The sequence below is a fragment of the Oncorhynchus mykiss genome, chromosome 12, assembly GCF_057628025.1.
Source record: "Oncorhynchus mykiss isolate SJ-2025 chromosome 12, ASM5762802v1, whole genome shotgun sequence".
Classification (NCBI taxonomy): Eukaryota; Metazoa; Chordata; class Actinopteri; order Salmoniformes; family Salmonidae; genus Oncorhynchus; species Oncorhynchus mykiss.
In genome coordinates, this window is record NC_143033.1 from 5,761,501 (window position 1) to 5,767,500 (window position 6,000).

A 6,000-nucleotide genomic window follows, 5' to 3' on the forward strand; every position below is an offset into this window, starting at 1 on the left:
GAGGGGCCCCTCAAGGGTGCGTGCTAAGTCCCCTACTGTACTGGACGCACCATCACTGTGTTTGCCGACGACACAACTGTGGTAGGCCTAATAACCGACGACAATGAGACAGCCTATAGGGGGGAAGACAGAGACCTGGCAGTGTGTTGCCAGGACAACAACCTCTCCCTCAGGGTCAGCAATACAAAGGATCTGATTGTGGACTATGGGAAAGGCCGTGCTGAGCACGCACCCATTTACGGTGCCTTCGGAGGACATAGGACTCTCCAGAGGGTGGTGCGGTCTGCCCAACACATCACTGGGGGCAAACTACCTGCCCCCTAGGACACCTATAGCACCCGATGTCACAGGAAGGACAAAAAGTACAGTGACATTCAGAAAGTATTCAGACCTTTTGACTTTTTCCACATTTTGATACTTTACAGACTTATTCTAAAATGGATTTAAAAAATCGTAATCAATTTCCACACAATACCTCATAATGACAAAGCAAAAACTGTTTTTTTTTTATTTTGGCTAATTTGTAAAAAATTAAAAAACTGTAATGTCACATTTACGTAAGTATTCAGACCCTTTACTCAGTACTTTGTTGAAGCACTTTTGGCAGCGATTACAGCCTCAATTCTTCTTAGGTGTGACGCTACAAGCTTGGCACACCTGTATTTGGGGAGTTTCTCCCATTCTTCTATGCGGATCCTCTCAATCACTGACAGGTTGGATGGGGAGTGTCGCTGCACAGCTATTTTCAGGTCTCTCCAGAGATGTTCGATCGGGTTCAAGTCCGGGCTCTGGCTGGGCCACTCAAGGACATTCAGAGACTTGTCCCGAGGGCCTCACCTGTGTGGTCTTGGCTGTGTGCTTAGGGTCGTTGTCCTGCTGCAAGGTGAACCTTTGTCCCAGTCTATGGTCCTGAGCAGGTTTTCATCAAGCATCTCTCTGTACTTTGCTCCGTTCATCTTTCCCTCGATCCTGACTAGTCTCCCAGTCCCTGCCACTGAAAAACATCCCCACAGCTTGATGCTGCCAACACCATACTTCACCATAGGGATGGTGCCAGGTTTCCTCCAGATGTGACACTTGGCATTCACAAGTGTTAAGAAGGTTGGGTTGTGTATCGGAGGACGCATGACTTTCAACCTTCGTCTCTCCCGAGCCCGTACGGGAGTTGTAGCGATGAGACAAGATAGTAGCTACTCAAAACAATTGGATACCAGGAAACTGGGGAGAAAAAGGGGTTAAAAAAAAAAAGACTTTAAAAAAGTTCCTCAACCGATTTTTGATCACGCTCGAGGATTCCAACTGGCGTCCTTTCGGTTGGTTCTAACCGCTAGGCTACCTGAGCCTGACAATACAGTAGAATGGTTGGTTCTAACCGCTAGGCTACCTGAGCCTGACAATACAGTAGAACGGTTGGTTCTAACCACTAGGCTACCTGAGCCTGACAATACAGTAGAATGGTTGGTTCTAACCGCTAGGCTACCTGAGCCTGACAATACAGTAGAACGGTTGGTTCTAACCACTAGGCTACCTGAGCCTGACAATACAGTAGAACGGTTGGTTCTAACCGCTAGGCTACCTGAGCCTGACGATACAGTAGAACGCACAACGGCTCTGGGTAAATGTGTCAACAACCCAGGCTCTGTCTGAGAAGTAGTGGATGTCTGAATAGATGACTACTGCACATGCTCTGTAAGGGTAATCTATACACGGTATTATGCATGGGAAAATGCAGTACGCGGACGTGTGTAAATCTTCTGGGAGACTAGCTGAGACGAGAATGTCATCATGGATCAGTTGCGATTCATTCACCACTCCTTAGAGAGTTATCTGACCTCTCTATGGTCCTTTGACAGGACATGTATGGAAGATTCTTTACGACGAGCCCATATCCAGAGTTTAAGATTAGCCAAACAGCTGTTGAAGACAGGTTGTCTTGACATACGACATTTTATAGTGTAGCTGTAATGATCTGGCATGAAAAAGATGACACGAATCTGAACTCCGTGACACTAGCGTCGATGACACCGCTGTAAGTCTTCAGTCAGTGTTGACCTTCTCAGAGTGAGTGGTAGTGGACCCGAGGAGGCTTCTGATTGGACCAGCAGGACACAAATACAATGGTCACAATTTACTAGTCTGGGAGTAAAAGGATTTTCTAATACTGGTGGTCATAGAACTATGTCAAAGGAATTCTCCTTTTGTATGTTAAGAACTCTGTTTGTTTTGATTATTTTTAATACTGGTCATCAATGTGAAATCATTTTATTGATTCTAAAGGCAAGTTATTTTTAGTTCTGTCAAACCAAATTTCTTGTATTATGATGAACTAATTAATTATAATTCATTATTTAACAGGAGAGTAATAATTAATCGCTTTGTGTAAATTTGATTTACAAAAAAAAAGCACAACCAATTTGCATAAGGAAGGAGACAAAAATAATTATGAATATGAATATGCAGCTGAAGCACCCTTCTACGATTCGATTCTAGCTCCATAATGAATAGACATGAACATCAACACCGTGTCGGAGCACACGACACCGAGAGCTTACTATACTATGCGTACAATATATTATTTATTACGTTATCATTTATACACGTGTCTGTCATTTCTGGGAGGAAACATCAGAGCACGTGTGTTAATTGATGTGTTGGTTTCCTGTCTAGCTAACAGACACAGATACACGCGGCACCAGCTAGAAGAATCACATTTCTTCAGAGAAGAAGATGCGGTTCATACAAATGAAACTGACACAATTCTGTTTGTTTTTTTTTCTAACTCAGTAAACTTTGTTAGTAATTATCTCTCAAACATACTGCTGCTCTTATTTTAAAGATCGATCTTCACAACTAACCGGCTCTGACAAATGGGCCTCCGCACCAACAACATTTCAAACGGTGTCCCACCAACTAACCGCCAGTCAGTTGCCATGGTTTCAATATTGAACGTCATGTGGTTTAAAAAAAATAACCTTAAATCAAGAAGTAGGTACTTCGTGTCTGATGTTCCCATGGAGATTCAATTTAGACCGTGAAAGACGGGAGAACCTCTGGATGGAAGATGGACCGATAGGTCTGTCTGTTGGTCTGTCGATATACCAATCTATTACTCTCCGTGATTTTACAGGTTCCTCTCCCTGTATCTATACACTCTCTCTCTCTCTCTCTCTCTCTCTCTCTCTCTCTCTCTCTCTTTCTGTCTATCTCTCTCTCTCTCTCTCCATCTCTCTCCATCTCTCTGTCTCTCTGTCTCTCTCGCTCTCTCACTCTCTCACACTCCGTCTGTCTCTCTGTCTCTCTCTGTCTTCCTAGCTGTAGATACATGCTCTCTGGGGCAACAATCCTTATTGACAGGGCTCAGAGTTAACAGGGTTGGAGGATGGGAGCTACCATAACAAACTAGAGAACCCCCACAAGAGCACAGGAGTATGACCATAAACACCTCTACTGTAAAATAGAAACAATAATGATTAGAAAACAGCAGTGTTCTATGTTATATGGATATGGTGGGTCCAGGATAACTCTTTGTATTGGATATGTTTTTGTTTTGTAAAGGACAAAGGGTAGAGCTGTTGTAACGGATGTGAAACGGCTAGCTTAGTTAGCGGTGGTGCGCGCTAAATAGCGTTTCAATCGGTGACCTCACTTGCTCTGAGACCTTGAAGTAGTAGTTCCCTTTGCTCTGCAAGGGCCGTGGATTTTGTGGCGCGATGGGTAACGATGCTTCGAGGGTGACTGTTGTTGATGTGTGCAGAGGGTCCCTGGTTCGCGCCCGAGTATGGGCGAGGGTCTAAAGTTATACTGTTACATTAAGATCAATCTGAAATGTTATATACTGTATATTATATATTATATTATATAGTGAAATCTATTTTTGCTTTAACTGTCTATGTCATAAACCTAATGCAGGAAGGGTCAGTTTTTTGATGTGAGTGGTTTAGAAACGAGAGCCACTTGAGTTAGTCGCTGTCTAGCTGCGCTGTGAGAGAGACAACCCACTCTGCGTGCTGTTTTTTTTTTTTTGTTCTGTCTAAACGGTGTGGACTTATTCTGGGAGAAGATTTAGCTCTGGGGGACTTGAAGTAGAGACCGTGTCAGTGAGGAACGTAAATGCTGTGTTCTCTCCAGGCCTTGTGACTGTCACGGCAGTTTATTTTCAGAACCGTACTCTTCTCTGAAAGCTCCCGTGTGTTTAAAAGCTGTAGTAAACAGTGTGATAATCTCTAGACTCTACTTCTCATCACATCTAAGTCTGATTCTGGACTGTTTAGAGATGCTGTATCAATGTAAATAAAGAATAAAGCCATGGATTATATTATTATCTCTGGGCTATGTTCTGTACTGTATGTTCCCATTTGACCTGCTAAATCAGGGTCACACAGAGGTTCTTCTTCAACAAATCTACTTTGAAACAAACAAAGTATTCCGACCCCTTGACTTTATTTTTCACATTTTGCTGTACGCTACAGCCTTAATCTAAAATTGATTTAAAAAACAAAATCCTCATCCATCTAAAACAAAATTACCCCACACAGTTTTTCTTCAGACACTTTGAGACCCCAAATTGAGCTCCAGTACATCCTGTTTCCAATCATCATCCTTGCGATGTTTCTACAACTTGATTGGAGTCCAATTGAATTGGACATGATTTGGAAAGGCACACACCTGTCTATATAAAGGTCCCACGATTGACTGTGCATGTCAGAGCAAAGACCAAGCCATTAGGTCAAAGGAATTGTCCGTAGAGCTCCGAGACAGGATTGTTTCAAGGCACAGATCAGGGGAAGGGTACCGAAACATTTCTGCAGCATTGAAGTTCCCCAAGAACACAGTGGCCTCCATCGCTCATAGGGACAGCTGCTAGCGGGACACCAGCCGACAACATCCGGTGAAATTGGAGGGAACGCAATTCCAATAAATAATCATAATATTAAACATTCATGAACATACAAGTCTCTTATATCATTTAAAAGCTTAAATTCTTGTTAATCTAACTGCGTTATCCGATTTACAATAGGCTCTACGGCGAAAGCATAGCATGCGATTGTCTGAGGATGGAGCCCCACTTCAACATATTTTTCAACCAGCACAGGCTTCACAAAATCACAAATAGCGATTAAATAAATCACTTACTTTTGAAGATCTTCCTCTGTTTGCAATCCCAAGGGTCCCAGCTACAACATGAATGGTCGTTTTGTTAGATGAAATCCTTCTTTATATCCCAAAAAGTCTGTTTCAGTAATCCACTCGTTCAACGTGCAGACAAAGGATTCCAAAAAGTTATTGCTAAACTTAGTCCAAACAAGTCAAACGATGTTTCTATTTAATCCTCAGGTACTCTAAAATTGAATTAAACTATAATATTTCATACAGAAAGTAGAATGTTCAATAGGAAAGCAAAATTAGTAAACCCATGCACCCTCTCCCTCGCTCGCGAAAGATTGATATTGTTCCGGTGCTCTCCTAACCAAAACTCAAAATTCTTGCTTGTTTTCCAAAACAAAAGCCTGAAACCTTGAACAAAGACTGTTGACATCTAGTGGAAGCCATAGGAATTGCAATCTGGGAGACGTAATTACATAGGAACAACAGGTTTCCATTATAAGAGTTTGGGACCTCAAAAAAATATATATATTTCCGGTTGGTTTTTCCTCAGATTTTTGCCTGCCATATCACTTCTGTTATAGTCTCAGACATAATTTTAACATTTTTAGAAACTTCAAGGTGTTTTCTGTTCAATGCTACCAATTATATGCATATCCTGGCATATGGGCCTGACTAACAGGCAGTTTACTTTGGGCACGTCAGTCAAGGAAACTAGACCCTATCCCTAAGAAGCTTTACATTTTTAATGGAAGAAGTTTGTAGACCCCGACCAATGCACTGTGTGTAGACCCCGACCAATGCACTGTGTGTAGACCCCGACCAATGCACTGTGTGTAGACCCCGACCAATGCACTGTGTGTAGACCCCGACCAATGCACTGTGTGTAGACCCCGA

The 6,000-nt window shown here is 42.5% G+C and overlaps 1 protein-coding gene across 1 annotated transcript in view; it reads left to right on the forward strand.

Annotated features, from left to right (window-relative positions):
* The window catches only part of dcc (DCC netrin 1 receptor), a 584,728-nt gene that overhangs the window by 440,735 nt on the left and 137,993 nt on the right, over nucleotides 1-6,000 (forward strand). The gene's annotated exons all lie outside the window — the stretch shown is intronic.